General features: G+C 42.5%; 1 long non-coding RNA gene across 1 annotated transcript; it reads right to left on the bottom strand.

The window, feature by feature from the left end:
* Window positions 1-770: 770 nt before the first annotated feature.
* On the bottom strand, window positions 771-5,673 carry LOC134348942 (uncharacterized). The gene is made up of 3 exons (XR_010018532.1): window positions 5,556-5,673; window positions 2,274-2,478; window positions 771-959 (listed from the first exon to the last, which is right to left on the bottom strand). It is a non-coding gene; the product is annotated as an uncharacterized LOC134348942 (long non-coding RNA).
* Between the last annotated feature and the right edge of the window lie 14,962 nt (window positions 5,674-20,635).

Here is a 20,635-nt window from a genome sequence, read left to right on the forward strand (position 1 = left end):
CTTCCATGGACCACAGATTGGAGATGAGTTTGCTTGGAATACCACTAGTGAAGAAAAACCGTAGTCAATAAACAATAGTCTAACTTTGGTATATTACTGTCTAGACACTCCGGAGCTGGTTGTAGGGCCAGGGAAATGGCATCCAGCGTAGACCTGTTTCAGTGGCGGGCAAATTACAAACTGCACCCTGGAATGATTTAGACCTCATGGACTGTTGTCAAGACTTGGTTACATTTTAATAATAAGTGGTGGTGTTAAAATTTCTAAATGGAGTAGAATTAGTTGTTTTATTTGCACTGCAATGTATCCTATCATGAAATTTAGCATTCTTTAGCGGTACAGTTTTGCACTAGATGAAAATTTTCTTACAATGTACAATGCACAATAAATTGAAATGCAGGTGATACCAGAAAGTCTCTCTCACAAATAAATTGTCTGTTGTTACGAAAGGAGATTGCAGGTCATGACGTGCAAGTGACAACTAATAGCCAGAAGTGAATTTCAGGTGCAATTCAATCCTGTTTTCAGACAAAAACGGATCGTAATCAAACTTTGCTCTTGCAATTTATGTCATCATCCATGGGTTTTGATTGCATTATTACCTTGGAGTTCAATTACCAGTTTCCATTATTCACAATTATCAAATTAAACACATTAGCTTCATCAACATTTGTTATTATTGTATGATGAATAAGTACATGCCATGGAATTTAATGGCTGCCTTTTATTATCATTTTTCATGGTTTTCCATTTTGTTTTCAGAGATATCTACCATAATGTGATGCTGCACATTTGAGGCTTTCTTGATCACTTGATGTTTTCAGCCAGAATAGAATCCCTCCATGTTTGCTGAAGGCAGATATATCAAACTGGACTACGAAAGGAGAAGGTTAAATGATATATGTTTACTTGTGTCTCAATGTCCCCTGCATGTTCTTAACAGAAGCTGCCAAGGTTTCCTGAAACAATAAAGCAAGTAAATCATTCATTGTTTTAAGAGTGTACTTGGTTACATGAGCACTGAATATTTGTAATGTCAGCACATTAGCTTTAATGCAAAAATGGACAAGGAAAGTACTTTTTGATCATCCAATGAACCTGCATTTCAGTGGAAAATGCAGTGCTTAATATGTAATATAATGGAACCAAGAAAATATGTCAATAGAGATCATCGATACCTACACTGCCTTATTTAAAATTAAAACAGGATTTCACAGAGACTACAGTACCCATAAAGGTATCTTTTGATGATGTAGCTAAATGCGGGAGCAGAAGATGGCAACGCGCCTGCATGTGCGCAGCCCTCCGGTGAAAAATGATATCGTATCCGTTAAGTAGGGGCTGTGGACAATTCTGATTTGATGGTGAATGGACGTGAAAGCACAGAGGAACATCTGGAGAAATTTCTGAAACGCCCGTTTGCTGCTGTCGTTACTGTGTGGTCGGGAATCTTTCGGAGGGTAGGCCTCAAAATCCTCGGCCTTGCCTGCTTTTGGCAACCGAGAAGGAGGTTGAATTGTTCAGACAGAGATGGCGCTCAGTACTCGGTGTCGGAGAGCCGATCGGAGCTCGAAGTTTTCGGATGACTCAGAGTCGGATTGTGGTCAGCATGGCAGGGAGAGTTTTTCTGCCTTCTCCCATCTGCGTGAGATGTGGGACATTTGAGTAACTTTGAACTTTACTATGCTCATGGACTTCTTCATCAAGTTATGGTATAGTTGCACTTTTTTTAACTATATGTTATAATAATGTGGTTTTGTCAGTTTTTTCAGTCTTGGTCTGTCCTGTGTTTTGTGATATCACACCGGAGGAAATAATATATAGTGGCCACACATTTTAATTCCACATCCCATTCCCATTCTGACATGTCTATCCACGGCCTCCTCTACTGTAAAGATGAAGCCACACTCAGGTTGGAGGAACAACACCTTATATTCCGTATGGGTAACCTCCAACCTGATGGCATGAACATTGACTTCTCTAACTTCCGCTAGGCCCCACCTCCCCCTCGTACCCCATCGGTTACTCTTTTTTATGCACACATTCTTTCTCTCACTCTCCTTTTTCTCCCTCTGTCCCTCTGAATATACCTCTTGCCCATCCTCTGGGTCCCCCCCACTTGTCTTTCTTCCCGGACCTCCTGTCCCATGATCCTCTCATATTCCCTTCTGCCTATCACCTGTCCAGCTCTCGGCTCCATCCCTCCCCCTCCTGTCTTCTCCTATCATTTTGCATCTCCCCCTCCCCCTCCAGCTTTCAAATCCCTTACTCACTCTTCCTTCAGTTAGTCCTGATGAAGGGTCTCGGCCTGAAACGTCGACTGCGCCTCTTCCTATAGATGCTGCCTGGCCTGCTGCGTTCACCAGCAACTTTGATGTGTGTTGCTTGAATTTCCAGCATCTGCAGAATTCCTGTTGTTCACTTCTTAATGCATGCATTACTAAATGACAAGAAAAGAGGACTACGTGTCTTCATAATCTAAAAAAAAATGCATGATAAATCACAACAGTGCATTGTACTTCAAAAAATAGGACAGTACAGAACTGGAGCAAATCATTTGGCCCAGGATGTCAGTGCTGAGCATGATGCTAATTTAAACTAATCTATTCTGCCTACACATGATCCATATTCCTTCATGTCCTGCACATTCCTGACCCTTTTTAATATCATTACCGGAACTGCTTCCACTACCTCTCGTTGCGGTGTTTTCTAGGCGTCTACCACTCACCGTATTAAAAAAAACTTAGTCTGCACATCCCCGATAAACTTTTCCTCTTTAAAGCTTGTGAGTGACATTTCCACACTTGGAAAATAAAATCCTGACCGTCTACTCTATCTGGGCCTCTCATATTTTATTAACTTCTATCAGTTCTCCCCTTAGCATCCGATGCTCTGGAGGAAACAATCCAAGTTTGTCCAACTTTCCTTAAAACTAATCCCTTCTAATCCAGGCAGGATCCTGGAAATCATCTTCTGCACCTGCTCCTAAGCCTCCACGTCACTCCTATAATGGGGTTACCAGATATGCATGCAATACACCAGGTGTAGCTCAACCAAAATTCATTCAACTGTTTCATGACTTCCTGGCTCTTATACTCTATCAATGAAGGCAAGCGTGCCCCAAGCCTTCTTTATCACTTGATCTACTTGATATTCTATCTCCTCTCTACTTTGTTTCCAAACTACTGTTAGTGTGCTATATAACAGTGACAGCATGTTGTACTCTACCTCCTCTGTTCGGATTACGAAGGCACATTGTCACAACTGTACAGTGTGTTAATGCGACCGACAGGGAGAGAATTTGTTGATTTTTGTTTAGTTCTGGTTTCTTCAGTTGTTTGACTGTTAAATTAATTGTCTTCCTTGCATCATGAATAAATAGTCTCAGTAGTATCTGTGACATACTCCTTAATATTAGTGACATACTCCATACTCCAGTGCGCATGAGCCGGTCGTGCATGCAGCCTGTTACAGCCATTCTGATCAGTATTCTTACTTTTTAACTTAAGTTATGTTTTGTATTTTTTTTTCACGGTAACACGTTGAAGCTGCACCCTCTCTAACATGCTGGTAGAGAGAGTTTTATTTGGGGTTTTAGCGCTGGAAATAGTTACATTCCGACACGTCTCATTAGCGGGACAGAAGCATGGTCGCATTGTTTATTCCAGGGACCAGCTGCTTGCGCTTATGCCGGCCGGTTTAGCGAGCAGAGCAGTGGACACCCCTGCTGAAATTTGGAGGAAAACACGCAGATGATGCAGAGGGGGATCACAAAGTCGAGGAAAGAGGACCGGGTCGAGACAACAGAGACTTATGGAGAAGAGGAGTTCAGTGCATAATAAAATGGACGAGTTCACGGTGCTAGCCAGGCGTCAGAGAACATTTCGGGAGTGCAGTGTTATGTGTTTCACTGGAACGGGGCTGCACGAGGATATACCCAATCAAAACTTGTCCATGGATGACTTCCAGACCATTCAGGCTGACCGGAAGTGCACTGAGAGCGGTAAGCATGAAGGAGTTGGGTGCTTACTGTTCTGGTTAAGAACAGATGGTGCAATCTGGGTCATATTACGATCAAGGAACGTGTTTGTAGACCGGATATTGAATTTTTTACTGTTGGACTTCGGCCATATTCCACCGAGATACAACACTGGGAGGCACGGGAGGTCGTTCCTGCCTGTGGCCATCGAACTTGCAGCTCCTCCGTGGAGGGTCAGACACCCTGAGCCAATAGAATGGTCCTGGACTTATTTTCCATCTGGCATAGTTTGCATTTTGTTGTTTGATCATTTGTGGTTTTTGTATTGCTATATTTATGCTCTATTTTTGGTTGGTGCGGCTGTAACGAAACCCAATTTCCCTCGGGATCAATAAAGTATATCTATCTATCTATCTATCTATCTATCCAGACCAAAATATTTATTTTCTTCCCTCATCTAAAGTATTAAACTGAACAAGAGATACCGACCAATTTTCACCAGTTAAGCTTTGATTATAGGCATGGTGCCTTACACATCCAACTCTGAGTAATAGTCCATTTCATTTGCACAAAGCTGTTTTGCCTTTGGAAAGTAACTGCTGAGCAGTCCAGAGTTAAACACATAGAATTAGTTTATCTGTCCAGGCCTTACTTGTGATTCTGTTCGTACATCTACACTAAGTTTCACTAAAACCTGTGTTAGCACTGAGTAGCCATGCTAGAACTGGAGAGATATTTATCTTGTATGAAATGGAAGGCATTATAGGAGTGCTGATTGTCTCCTCATTCAGTCAAGAGTGCCCAGCAGTCCCCACCAAGTGGGTGTGAAGACTTCAATGTCATCTGCAATACTTTGCACAAGATTACCAAGTGAACACAAGAAAAATAGTAAACCACACCCTCCTCGAGCCTGCCCTGCTGGTCAATATGATCATGGCTGATCTACCCCAAACCTCAAATCCTCATCTGTGCCAATTCCCCACAACCCTCAGCTTCTCAATCTTTCAAATATTTACCCTTCCTCGTTTTAAATGCATTGAACGATCTAGAGACCGAGTGCTGAGGGAAGCAGAACTAAGAGACCCAAATCAAAGCCTGGGACCATGAGGTGAAGCTTTTGAGAATCAGGGTCCCTGCTTATTGAGTTCTGATCAGAACCTACTGTATCATCTCCCAAATGAGTAGAGGAAATAAGCCCTGGTCAAATAAAATAAAATGATCTCGGACAAGGACAAACACACACAAAATACTGGAAGTTCAGAAGTCACAAGTCAGGCAGCATATATGGAGGGGAATAAACAGTCGATGTTTTGGACGAGACCCTTTATCAGGACTGCTGGAAAGGAAAAGCACGGCAGCCAGAATAAGAAGGTGGAGGGAAGTGGGAGGAGTACAAGCTCGCAGGTGATGAGTTAAACCAGGGGAGGGGAGGGGGGATAAAGTAAGAAGCTGGGTGTGGAGAGAAGGAAGAGATAAAGAGCTGATGAAAAAGGAATCTATAGGAGAGACGACAGAAAGGGAAGGAGGAGTGCCTATTAGAAATACTTTTCGCAAAGAACCCACAAAATACAATTACCTTATTCAAGCTACGTGATTCTCTCCATACCCCTCCTGAAGCTCCTTTATAGTGCACTGGTAGTCAACCAATAGAGCTCATGTAATGGATGAAATTCTTTCACATCTTACAGTGTCTGAACCTGTGAGCAAAAAGATCCCCGCTCAAATTACAAAAAATCTTGCCATATTTTACAAGGTCGTAAGATTTCTTCATTCATCGTTCCAATGTCTGGGGATTCTCACTTCTCAAGGAGACTACTGTAGCCATCTCCTGTCAAGGCCTTATGATGGACTTGGCAAAGCTCCTGGTCTTCTTTGGCACACAGGAGATTCCTCCTGGCTTATGTCTGACTGACCAGTTCTTGCACATATTTTGACTGAAAATGGAGCTTTCTCCTTCTCCCTTGCAAATGCTATATGGTTCATGGCAATTAGGTGAAATATGCTTTTTTTAAGTGCATGCAGCTGCTGTGGCTGTCATAGGGAGTGTCCTTTCAACAACTGAAGGCTGTGTAAGTCCAGCTTTAGTGAGTGTTTCTGGCTGGATTTTAACAAAATTAATGTTTTCTTTTACAGAGACCCAGTTGAACATTACAGTTAAACATAGCTCCAATGGACATCAGAAATATATAGAATCAAGTTTCAAGGAAAGATCATTGGAAGCCCATATCAGGATCTGATATGATCCTGGGGCTGCGGACAATCTGGTTCACTAGGAGGATGAAGGCACCGGAAGAACATAGGGGAAGCATAATAGCATCAATCTTTAACTGAAGGAGCTTGGGATATTTACCCTTCATTGGCAGCAGAGGGCTACAGAAGTTTGGGCTACCAGGTCAGACATAATTGCTACTGGACCTGTTACCACTTACCTACTTATAAAGGTACTTTTATAATCACAGAGTGCCATATCTTAGCCAATGAAACACACCAGAAGAGTATTCATTGTTATTTTGTAATGAAATCAACAATCAATTATTCACAACAAAGTCTTGCAATTAGCGATGAGAGAAAGAATCTATTGTTCTCTTTAAAGTGATTTGGCTTGTGTTGAATCATGGGCACAAACATAATTTTTATTGAACAAACACTTTGAATTCAAGGGATTCCTGCTTGAGTTGCATATCACACAACCAAAGTCCAAATGAGAGGGCTTACCAGAGTGGTGCTAAGAGAAAGGAAGTTACGTGACAAGAGCTCTGGTAAAACTGAGGTCAAAGTTCAGCAAAGGGACAACCCTTCCATTGTTGAAGTCATTTTTCTCTCAAAGGAAGGTGATTGTGGCCTTTGGAAGTCAATCATCCCAGCCCCAGGACATCACTAAAGGAGTTCCTCAGAGCATTGCCGTCATCAAACATTATCAACCGATATTCCACCAGGCAATAATTATGTCCAAAAAGGAGTTTGCCGTTGAAATACTATGGCATTCTGTTTTTGAGTCCTCACCTTCAATATCTCAATTGACAAGGAACTAAAGACCTCTAGGTGGGAGGAGAAGATGGCGGTGCGACGTAGTGCATGCGGCCTCTCCAGTGAATGATATCGTATTTGTAAGTAGGATGCCATGCACAATTCTGATTTGATGGAGACAGACGTGAGAAGCATGGAGGAACATCTGGAGAAACTTCTGAAATGCCCGGTTTGCTGCCGCTGCTACTGTGTGATCGAGAATCTCCGAAGGGAAAGTCCCCAAATCCTCGGCTTTGCCTGTTGCTGGCAGCCGGGACTGGGGTCGAAGCGCTTGGCAGAGATGGTGCTCGGTGCTCGGTGTTGGAAGGCTGGTTGGAGGCTTGAAGTTTTCAGGCGGACTCAGAGTCGGCTGTGGTCGGGTGCTTCCAGGATGCTGCATTGGTAAGTTTGCAACGCTGGAAGCTCATGACAGGGAGAGTTTTCTTCCTTCAACCGTCTGTGTGAGATGTTGGGACTTTCAAGAGACTTTGAGACTTTTTTTTACCATGCCCATGGCCTGATCTTCATCAAGTTACAGTATTGCTTGCGCTGTTGTAACTATATGTTATATTTATTTGGTTTTTGTCAGTGTTTCGGTCTTGGTCTGTCTTGTGTTTCTGTGATATCACACTGGAGGAACATTGTATCATTTCTTAATGCATGCATTACTAAATGACAACAAAAGAGGACTGAGTGCCCTCATAATCTAATCTAATCTAACCATATAGAAACCCTTTAAATAAGAATAGGAAAGAAGCAGAGTATTCTGCAGCATAAAACATGGAACATTACAGCTCAGGATCTGGCCCTTCAGCCATGATAATTGTGTTGAATATGATGCCAAGTTAAACTAAATCTCTTCTTCCCAATCATGATCCATATCCTTCTGCCCCTGCATATTCACCCGACTATCTAAAACTTCTCAAATGCCACTGTTATATCTGCTTCCATCAATATTCCTGGCAGCCCGTTCCAGGCAGCTATCACTTACTGTATGCAAAATCACCCTTAAACTTTCCCTATCTCACCTTCAATGCATGCCCTCTAGTATTTGACATAGTGGGTGACTTTATTCTTGTCACCTCAACTGTAAAGCACAAGGTTTAAGCACAAGTGGAATGTATGGGGATTTATATATTTATTTATTTTATCAATACTTGCCATGCCACACCGTCCCACTAATTCCGAAACCCCGATTAACCCTAACCTAATCACAGGATAATTTACAATGACCGATTAACCTTCCTGGTACATCTTTGGAGTATGGGTGGAAACCAGAGCACTGGGGAAATCCCGTGCACTCCATGGGGAGGACATACAAAAGGCTCCTTACAGAATGGTGCTGGGATTGGACTCTGAACTCTGAAATGCTCCAAGCTGTAATACTGTCATGCTAACCACTACACTACAGTGGCACCCAAACATGACTTATCAATCATGATTTCCCATTAATAAATCCTTGTTAGTTCTCTCCAGTCCTACCAATATATTACAAGTGATACCACTTCAGTAGTAAGTTCCAGCATTTTGTCCATTACTGATGCCTGGTCTGCAGATGTGTGTTTTCTCTCTCCCTCCTCACATATCTTTATCCCAGGTTGTTATGAAAGTAGGAATGAGGAGGGTAGAATTTATCAATTGTTATTATACTTATTCTTCCTTATGGAACATTAATATATTATGACATTTTTGAAGATCATTTTGATATGGCCTCCTCTACATCAGTGAGACTAAATGTAGACTAGGCTATCACTTCGTGCAGTAATTGTGTTCTGTTTGAAACAGCCGTCTAAAGAGCCTGGTTTGTCCCTTCAGTTCCCATTCCCAATTGAACACTGACCTGTCTGTGTTTAGCCTCCTCCGCTGCCAAGGCCAAACAGAAACTAAAAGAATAGCATCTCATATTCCACTTTTGCAGCCCAAAGCCAAATGGCATGAATATGTATTTTCCATTTTCATGTAATCCACACCCCTGTGTTCCTTCCAACTCCTGTCAGTCCAGCCAAGGTTTTTCACCCTTTGTTCAACTTTAACACACACACACACACACACACACACCCCTGGATTTCCTCTCCTCCATCTAGTTTCAGCTACTCACCATCCTTTCCTTACTTGATTCGATTTATCACCTTCCAGACTCTGTCTTTAACATATCCCTCTCCTCCCCTCTTCTAGCTTCATCTGCCCACTTTATTTCCTTTTCTGTTTGTGCTTATCACCCATCTGTCTCTGTTCAAAAAGCTGCATTAAAAGCTGGAAAAATTACTATTCTTGGTTATGAAAAATCAGCAGCTTGCGCTGAAGCAATAGATTTCAAGTGGATGTGCAGTAAATGAAGGCTTATAACATGTGGCTGTGCATTTCATCGCCTAAACAATGGAGGCTACAATGGGATGAGGGAGGATTTGGCTAGTGTAGACTGGGAACACAGACTATATGGTGAGATGGTTGAGGAATAGTGGAAGACTTTCAAAGAGATTTTTCACGGTGCTCAACGAAAGTATATTCCAGTTCAAAACAAGAACAGTGAGGGTGAGGAGTGTTAGTCTTGGATAACAATAAAAGAAGGCATCAAAGTAAAAGCTTGTGCATACAAAGTTGCCAAGAATAGTGGGAAACTGGAAGATCGGGAAAACTTTAAAAAGCAACAAAGAACCACTATGTGAACAATAAAGCAAGGGAAGATAGAGTATGAAAATAAACTGGCGTGAAATATAAAAACGGGTAGTAAAAAATTTATAATTATATAAAGCAGAAAAGGGTGGCTAAAGTGAATATAGGTCTCTTGGAGGACGAGAAAGGGGAAATGATATTGGGTAATGAGGAAATGGCCAAGGCTTTGAATGACTATCTTGTGTCGGTCTTCACGGTGGTAGAGACAGCTAATATGCCAAAGAGAGATGTTATGGATGCAATGGGAGGTGAGGACCTCAATACAATAGTTATCACTAAAGAGGTAGTGCTGAGCAAACCTGTGGGTCTGAAAGTAGATAAGTCCCCTGGTCCTGATGGAATGCATCTCAGGGTACTGAAAGAAACCGCAGAAGTTATAGTAGAGGCTTTGGTGATAATTTACCAAAATTCTCTGGACTCCAGGAAGGTCCTGGCAGTCTGGAAGATAGTGAATGTTATTTATTTGGATTTACAGAAGGTGTTCAATAAGTTGGCACATAAAAGACTTAGCCATAAGATAAGGATGCATGGAGTTGGGGGTAATGTATCAGCATGGATAGAGGATTGCTCAGCTAATAGAATGCAGAGTTGGGATACATGGGTATCTGCTTGGCAATCAGTGGTGAGTGGTGTGCCACAGGGGTGCTGGTCCTGCAGCTGTTCACGGTATACATTAACGATCTGGAAGAGGGGATCGAGTGTAGTGTATCTAATTTTGCTGATGATACTAAATTGAGTCAAAAAGCAAATTGTGCAGAATATATGGAGGGTCTGCAGAGAGATACACTACGGTGGAAGTTCCCACTTGCTTCAAAAAGGCAACAATTATACCAGTGCCTAAGAAGAATAATGTGAGCTGCCTTAATGACTATCACCCAGTAGCACTCACATCTGTAGTGATGAAATGCTATGAGAGGTTGGTCATGACTAAACTGAACTCCTGCCTTAGCAAGGACCTGGATCCATTGCAATATGCTTATCGCCACAATAGGTCAACAGCAGATGCAATCTCAGTGGCTCTTCACACTGCCTTAGACCACGTGGACAACACAAACACCTATGTCAGGATGCTGTTCATCGGCTATAGCTCAGCATTTAACACCATCATTCCCACAATCCTGATTGATAAGTTACAGAACCTGGGCCTCTGTACCTCCATCTGCAGTTGGATCCTCAGCTTCCTAACTGGAAGACCACAATCTATGTGGATTGGTGATAACATATCCTCTTCATTGATAATCAATACTGGTGCACCTCAGGGGTGTGTTCTTAGCCCACTGCTCTACTCTCTCTATACCCAGGACTGTAGAACTAGGTATAGCTCAAATACCATCTATAAATGTGCTGATGATACAACCATTGTTGGTAGAATCTCAGATGGAGACGAGAGGGTGTAGAGGAGCGAGATATACAAACTAGTGGACTGGTGTCACAGCAACAACCTTGCACTCAGCATCAGTAAGACAAATGAGCTGATAGTGGACTTCAGGAAGGATAAGATGAAGGAGCACATACCAATCCTCATAGAGGGATCAGAAGTGGAGAGAGTGAGCAGCTTCAAGTTCCTGGCTGTCAAGATCTCTGAGGAACTAAACTGGTCTCAACATATCGATGCAGTTATAAAGACAAGACAGCGACTATACTTCATCAGGAATTTGAAGAGATTTGGTACCTTAACAAAAACCACTCAAAAACCTCTATAGATGTACCATGGAGTGCATTCTGATAGGCTGCATAACTGTCTGGTATGGGGTGAATACTGCACAGGACTGAAAGAAGCTGCCGAGGGTTGTAAATTTAGTTGGCTCCATATTGGGTACTAACCTGCAAAGTACCCAGGACTTCTTCAAGGAGCAGTGTCTCAGAAAGGCAGCGTCCATTATTAAGGACCTCTGGCACCCAGGGCATGCCCTTTTCTCACTGTTACCATCAGGTAGGACGTAGAGAAGCCTGAAGGCACACACTCAGCGATTCAGGAACAGCTTCCTCCCCTCTGCCATCCGATTTCTAAATGTACATTGAACTCGTGAACACTACCTCACTTTTTTAATATATATTATTTCTGTTATTTGCATGATTTTAAATCTATTTAATATCCATATATTGTAATTGAATTACATATTTATTTATTATTATTATTACTTTATTATTTGATTCTTCTCCTGTTATGCATTGCTTTGAACTGCTGCTGCTAAGTTAACAAATTTCACGACACATGCCAGTGATGATAAACTTGATTCTGATTCTGTGATATAGATAGGTTAAATGTGTGGGCAAGGTTCTGACAGATGGAATACAATGCTGGTAAATGTGAGGTTATGCACTTTGGAAGGGAAAATGGAAGAGCAGATTATTATTCAAATGGTAAAGAATTGCAGCGCGCTGCTGTGCAGAGGGACTTGGGAGTGATTGTACATGAATCACAAAAGGTTGGTTTGTGGCTGTCAAGAAGGCAAATGGAACGTTGGCCTCCGTTGTTCGAGGGATTGAATTTAAGAGCAGGGAGGTGATGCTGCAACTGTACAGGGTACTGGTGAGGCTGCATCCTGAGTACTGTATGCAGTTCTGGTCTCTTTAGCATGCCCACTAGTCTTAGACTCCCCCACCTTAGGAAAAAGACTGTGACTATCTACTCTGTCTATACCCCTCATAATTTTATAAGGCTCAATAAGGTTACTTTTCATCCTTCTAAGTTCGGTGAGTAAACCCAGCTAAGTATTCTCTTCTTTTAATCAAATCAAATGCAGGTTTCTCCCACTATCCGAAGGTACAGCGTTCCTGTGAAACGGTTCGTAAGCCGGAATGTCGTAAAGCGAAGAAGGAATTACCATTTATTTATATGGGAAAAATTTGTGAGTGTTCGCACACCCAAAAATAACCTACCAAATCATGCCAAATAACACATAAACCTAAAATAACAGTAACATATAGTAAAAGCAAGAATGATATGATAAATACACAGCCTATATAAAGTAGAAATACTTTTCCACAATCATTACTGCACTGTTCTCCGTAGCGAAAATCTCACGCAAGCACTGTTGGCAAAAACACGATGCAAGCGCTCTCCAGTAACGTTTAAGCTATGAAGCTGCCAAATCATACCAAATAACACGTAAAAATACACAGCCTATATAAAGTAGAAATAATGTATGTATAGTGTAGTATCACTTACCGGATTCGGGAAGACAGCGTGGAGCACACTGATGATGGTGTGTTTAATCTGAGTCATCGCAGGTTGGGTGGTGCAGTGGCCCCACCCTCCCGGCAGCGACCCGATACATTGCCGCGAAGCATGCAGGGGTCCAGCGGTAGCCAGGAGGCACACAGCACATCTTTGAGAAAAAAGCAGAAATAAACAAGCTAATTAATTAGGTGCCGCCCCGCACGTAATTGTCGGCCCAGATCAGTGCCGATTGCTGATTACATTGCCTCTGATCTGGGCCGACAATTACGTGTCGGTGGCACCTAATTAATTAGCATGTTTATTTTGGCTTTTTTCTTAAAGATGTGCTGTGTGTCTCCCGGCTACTGTTGCATTCTCCGCGAATCTGTCCGTGGCCTGGGGGATGAGGTGGTGGGACACTGGGGTGTCACCTCGTCGTCTGTTTCCATTAGGGCAGGCAGGTCATCTTCTATCTCTGCCTGCCTCGATGTCGAAGGTCGAGGTTCATCGTCTTCTGTGGCTGATGTGGAAGGCTTGCTTGACTGCTGAGCCTCGCACGTTTTCCTATCACACAGTTCTTTGTAAGGACTCAAACCATCCTGCAAATATCCCCTAAACCGATGTACCCTTTCAAAATTAAAGTCATACTTTATCATTACTCATTCGGTTTCGATTGTTATCCTTATTTCTTCCAATTGCAGCAGCTCTTCATCGATCAGATCTTGGTCATGGGATGCCAAAACCTCTTCAACATCGTGTTTGTCAGCTTCCACAAGCCAAACTCAGTTTATCCTTACTTCGTTCACCATGATCGAAATGCTTAATTATGTCTAGTTTTACGCTAAGTGTAACACCCTTACGAGCTCTTTTATGCTTTTCCGATACCATAGAATTCGTCTTGCAAACGACTGCTCACAGGCATGTGTTTAAGCAATGCCGGCGAGAATGCCGTTCCGAATCCGGGGAGAGCGGCTGCTCGGGGCGCCGCTGCCTTTTACCACGTGCTGATTTTATCGCGCGCTGCTTTTTTTTTGTAACAGTGAAAACACCTTCCGAAAGCGAAAACAGGGTACTAATGTGGTCTTTCGTAACAGTGAGGTTTCGTAAAGCGAACGTTCGAAAAGCGGGGGACACCTGTGCCTCCATTCCAGGCAAATCCTGGTAAATCTCTCCTGCAATCTTTCCAATGCTACCTCATCTCACCTGCAGTGTAGTGACCAGAACTGTACACCATTCTCCAAGTGCAGCGTGACCAGCCGCAGCTTGAAAACCTGCCGTTGTTCTTCTCCCCTTCCTACCCTACAGAAAAATAAACTCCCCTTCCAGGTGAAGCAGGATTTGCTTATCCTTCACTCAGTCTGAATATTTCCACCATTTCTGTTTGCATTTCAATTGTTCTTCTCCTTTAGCAGCTGCCTGTGCTTGGCCCGTCGTCCTTCATCTAATCTGCTGATTCTTGCAATAGCCCAGCAGCTTGCTGTCTCAAAATGTCCACATGTCCGAAACTGTCTCTGAACTGTGTGCTATTAGAAATTTTAAATATTGACGTTTCTCTGACAATGATAATTCACTGTCCAAATGATGCTGGAGAACTCATGATAGACAGTCATTTAATTATCCTGGTCTAATCACTTGACCAGATTTTACATTGATTTGCATATCTATTTCTCAAACTCACAGCTATATTCACGGATTTTTTTTTGTAAGTTTTGCTATCTGCTTTGATACTTTGCTACCATTCTAATACGAGATTTAGAATCATCGAGCAAGTCAGCCCAGAAACAGGCCCTTTCCCCAACTCATCCATGCCGACCAAGGTGTCTGTCCCATGTGCTTGCATTTGGCTACATCCCTTTCAACCTTTCTGATCCAAGCACCTGTCCAAATGACTTTTAAATACTATTTGTACAGGCCTGAACCACTTTTCCTGACAGCTCATTCCACATATGCAGTGTCAACTTCTTTAAATCTTTTCCCTCGCACATTAAACGTATGCCCTGCAGTTTTTCAGAATTAGACAGAATCAGAAGTAGGTTTAATCAGAATCATGTTTAATATCACTAACAAATGTTGTGAAATTTGTTTACTTTGTGCCAGCAGTACCATGCAATACATAATAATAGAAGCAACTGTGAATTACACACACACACACACACACACACACACACACATACACACACACACACATACACACACATACACACACACATACACACACACACACACACATACACACACACACACACACACACACACACATACACACACACACACATACACACACACACACATACACATACACACACACACACACACATACACACACACACACACACACACACACATACACACACACATACACACACACACACACATACACACACACACACACACATACACACACATACACACACACACACACACATACACACATACACACACACACACACACATACACACACATACACACACACACACACACACACACACATACACACACACACACACATACACACATACACACACACACACACACACATACACACACACACACACATATAGATGGATAGATAGTTAAATTAATTAAGTAGTGCAGAAAGAGAGATTTTAAAAATCGTACAAATAACAGAAATAATGTATATTAAAAGGTAAGGTAGTGTTCATGGGTTCAGTGGCCATTCAGAAATTGGATGGCAGTGGGGAAGGAGCTGTTCCTGCTGTGAGTCAGCAAGTGCAGCAAAAAAGCTGTTCCTGAGACATTTGAGTATGCCTTCAGTTTTCTGTACCTCTTTTCTGTTTTTGATTCCCATTCCCTAGAAAAATACTCTGTGCATCCACCCTATCTATGACCTCATGATTTTATACATTCTCTATAAAGTCACCCTTCAGTTCAAATGATTAGCCTGCTCAACCTCTCTCCATAATTTGAACCCTGAGTCTCAGTAGCATTCTCGTAAATCTTTTTTGCTCCACTCGCTGACTCACAACACACTAAGCATGTGCACAGTTCTTGCTGGTGAACACCCCAGTGCTCAGCACTGAAATTCCATGAACCCAAACCATGTTCTCATTAGTCCCTTTATGTCAAAGAGACAAATCCTTTATTGTCATTGTTAATTCAAAACGCAACCCTTCTTTTGAGATACCATGTGCTGATTCAGTGATATGCAACACAGCCTTCAGCTCCAATTTGCTCTTTCTCAATTATTTTTTTTGCAAACAATACTTGCAACGTTTTACCAAACTGTTGGCTGACTTCATCTCAAAAAAGCCTCCTGTTTCAATGTTAACTTCTTTTTTCATACCAAGGAGATAGAGATTTACAATGGAATGCTATACCGAAAATCAAATTCCAGCAGTTTATCCAGTTTTAAATCCTAGACTATTTTCTTTTGAGTTGTTTTCTTTTGAGCATCATTGCAAGTGGATGGACAGGAAACTGCACCCGTTTCATGTCTGATCTCTGTAGCTGCAGTAACTTTTGTTTCCGAATCTCCCATCAGCCCTCAACCTTCCTCCTAAAAATCCGATTGTGACAGGGTTAGAAAAAAATCATAGACTCCCTCTTGTCAGTTCTGTGAAAATTTGAATACCTGGACAAAGAAGTTCATAGATCTAATCTGTTTTCTATACTGAGCTTAAGTTTTAGTTTAACCATTCATAAATATCCATGAATATAGCTATATGAAACCACATTCCTCCTGGGCCAAGGTGCTAAACACAGTACCCACAGTCATACATAGCACGAGGCACAAATAGCAAATATAAGATGGCAGGAAACATACAGTCATACACAAAAAAAAATATGTAGCCCAAATTCCTGAGTGAGCTGTCCTGCAAATTGATGGTGAATGGGTGTTATCAGCCTGAACAAACAGCTCTTAGCAGTCTGCAGATGAATATATGCCCTACACACTCAATCCAGCTTGTCTTCCACCAAGTGAACACTGGATGCAGCATCAATGGGAGGGGCTAGACCCCAATCTCGTATGGGCACTGTGCTGCATCTCCTCTCTTGGACTACTGCAAACAGGCAAGCCTGCGGCTTGAGTCCTAGTCCCCCCCTACAACCGAGGTAATGCAGCTCCCTTTGCTGTCTGTCTTACTGTCTTCGCGCATTGACACCAAACCCTTTTTGTGGTAGGCCCCTCCACCAATGAGCAGCTCACTGCTGTGGTAGACCTGCAGTTCTTGAAGTTCTTATGTCCAGCGTTGTCTTCCAATCATTTAAAAAAAAATACACTTCAAAAAGACACAAACACCTTTGGTTTGCCCCCAAGAGGCCATTGTGTCCAAACATGCTGCCATCTTACAGGAATTCAAAACGTGACTTTCCTCAAGTTTCCTAAAAGGTTAATAACCTTAATTAGGAAGAAGTATTTGATTTGTCATGGCACTCAGAGAAATTTAACTTTGTGACACTTTCTAAAAGGTCTGCTGAAAATTTTCTCTTGCCACTTAGACACTCACTACTGGATCCACTTTTAAGCAGCAATGGCAAGGGTGAGATTCCAAAGGGTCTAGAGATGTCTTGCGATCCTTCATGAGTAGCCCTTCATCAACAGCAGTCAAGAGTTGGCTTTTCAAATGTATTTAGGGATGGGCAATAACTCATGGCCTGGCCAGTGATGCGCAGATCCCAAAAATTGATTTTAAAAGACAGCTGTCTTTGGAAAGCAGGGTAGAAATAATTGAAGGTGAGTGCAAGAGGCAACAGTGAATAGTGCACTACATCAATGATGTGTATTTAATACTTCAGTAATATTTGAGTGATATTGTGAATATATTGTTTGATTAAATATTATTTGTTGTTTACAAAATACATTGTGGGGTGTATGTAAAAGTAAGTGAATGGCATACATCATTATGTCACCACATCATGTGTGTCATTATATAACCATGTAACATGTTTTACCTTGCAAAAGTAAAAAAAAAATACATTCATCCCTTGGGCTCCCTTGTTTTTATTTCAATGAGTTTTATGTTTTGGAATTGCAAAACATAACTGTGGCAATGAGGAAATTGTAAACAAACCTGAGGTGACTGCCTACCTGTTGAAATGCAGCGAGACATTTGAGTTTAAAATAAATCACAGCAAAATGCTTTTTCTTCACAAGAGGAGAAAGGCGTTCATGTTAAAATAAAGCAGAAAATGGACAAATTAACAGGTTCATAAACAGTGAGTACCAAGTGATAATAATAATAAATAAATAAAGAACAGAAATAGCATCAGAAAGATAGATGTGTTTGATTGCACAAAAGATAACTGGAATATATATATACTGAGTGAATTGAGCAGTATTTTGAAGCAAATGAAATAGCCAATGCAGAGCAAGTGCCAGTTTTGCTGAGTGTAACAGGTGGAAAAGCATACAGATTGCTTAGAAATTTAACTGTTCCAACCAAACCAGCCGAAATTTCATGGAAGTAATGCAGTAACAATTAGATCTGAAACCATTGCTGAATGGAGAATGTTTTAGGTTTCATAAGCAGAATCAAAAGGATGGGGGAGTCCATTTCAGAGTACATGGCTAAATTGAAGCAGTTGACTGAGCGTTGTCAGTTCAGTGATGGGCTTAGTTTTGCAATGAGGGACAATTTAGTTTGTGGAATATTGCAAGAGAGCATTCAAAATAGCTCATAACTGAAGCTTAACTCACACTTAAAAGAGCAGTTGAAATCGCTACATCAATGGAAACCACAGAGAGGAATGAAAATGAATGTGAAGAAAATTGCAGCCTCTAAACAGAAACCTACCTGGCTGAATAAATTGTGTTACCGTTGTGGTAGGGGCTCGCATATACCTGACCGATGCACATTTAAGGGTGAAATTTGCAGAAAATGCAACAAAGTAGGACGCGTACTGTTACGAGAATACACATAAAATTAAGATGTTTGCTGGCCTGGGCTAGCATCAGTGGCATCAGCAGTTGGTCTGCCACCTGCCCTCAGGGGAAGGAGAGATAAGGAACAATGGAGCAGCGTCTGGAGATGTGTAATGAAGGGATGTGGGAGAGAGAGCTGTCTGGAGCGGCTCCCCCTTTGAACCTTGAACTGTTTGAAGTGATGGACAGGCGATACCCCAGCAGGGGGATAAAAAGGGACAGGTTCGCTAAGACAGACACACACGCCACCCGAGGTAACGAGACCCTGGAAGCGGTACGCTTCTCACGAGTGGGTGAGAAGTACCAGACAACGACCAGGGTGGAAAGGTACGATCAGCGGGAACCCGGTGTGTGTCCGCCCTTGCCTGGGTGCCGGGTTCACTGCAGAGGATCGACCGCATCTGGAGGAGGGGTCACAGTCGGTGACCTCAGGTGATATCACCAAGGACCCGCCCAAAAGTTGCTCGTGAGCAATCTCGCTGGTCTGCGAGTGAAGCTGTGCTGAATGATGAGTTGTTCCTATTCTATGTCTCTCTTCCCCCACCTTGTCCATCGCCATGGCAACGATTACTGCGAACTGAACTACTAACTGGACTGAACTTTGAGTCATTTTGAAATTGGTCATTTACCCCTAGACAACGATAGAGCTTGATTGATGCTGTTATCTTAATTCTGTGCACATGTGTGGTTATCATTGTTGAATTGTTGCATTTATTATCCTTTCGATTACTGTGTTGCTTGTTTCTTTAATAAAACTTTCTTAGTTCTAGTACTCCAGACTCCAACTGAGTGATCCATTTCTGCTGGTTTGGCAACCCAGTTACGGGGTACGTAACATAAGTGGGGTTCTCGTCCGCGATTTTGAACGCTAAATTTGGGACGGAGTAAATTGATTGGGTTAAAATTCCCGAAAGAAAGAAAAGACAAACAGCAGAAATGGAGGTTGAGGAATTTATAAAGGCGCCGACCTTGGAGGCATTAGAGGATGCCAGGAAATCGGAATTGATAGCTGTGGCCAAACGGGTGAATCTTGCTAAGGTGAAGTCGACAATGAGGAGAGAGGAGATACACAGAGCTATTGTAGAGCACTATGTATCTAAAGGTGTGTTTCCCCAAGGTGAGCTGGGGGAGGTGTCTATTGAAAAACCTGCTGGAGACGTGGTACAGGTACAGCTTGAAAAACTGAGACTCGAGCACGAGTTCCGGGTACGGCAGTTAGAACACGAAGAGAAGCAGTTAGAAAGGCAGGAGAGAGAGTTAGAAAGGCGGGAGAGAGAGAAAGAGTTAGAAAGGCAAGAGAGAGAAAGACAGTTGGAGAGAGAGGAGAAACAGAGGGAAAGGGAATTTGAGCTGGAGAAGTTAAAGATAAGGGCCGAGCAGGGGCTCGTGCCGAACCAAGGTGGAGGGTTCCGGGCGACCCAGGAGGTTAGGCTGGTTCCCCCATTTGACGATACCGATGTGGATCGGTACTTTCTCCACTTCGAAAAGGTGGCTATAAGTCAGGAATGGCCGAGGGATAAGTGGGTTGTTTTACTTCAGAGTGTACTGAAAGGGAAGGCCCAACAAGCTTACTCCGCTTTATCCGCGGAAGATGCCCAGAAGTATGAGGTGGTGAAGGAGGCCATCCTCAGGATTTATGAGTTGGTCCCGAAGGCATACCGGCAGAGGTTCCGGAATGCGAGGAAGCGGTGGGACCGCACGTATTTGGAGTTTGCTCGTGAGATGCAAACATATTGTGAGCGTTGGTGCGCCTCGAAAGGGGTAGAGGGGGATTATGACAGACTGCTGCAGCTGATTCTGATTGAGCAGTTTAAAGGTTGTGTCCCTGAGGGTATGAGACCCTACCTCGATGAGAAAGAGGCAGCCACGTTAGCCGCAACTGCTAAGTTAGCGGATGAGTATGCGTTGACGCATAAAATGAAGGTTGCC

This window comes from Mobula hypostoma, chromosome 7, assembly GCF_963921235.1.
Source record: "Mobula hypostoma chromosome 7, sMobHyp1.1, whole genome shotgun sequence".
Classification (NCBI taxonomy): Eukaryota; Metazoa; Chordata; class Chondrichthyes; order Myliobatiformes; family Myliobatidae; genus Mobula; species Mobula hypostoma.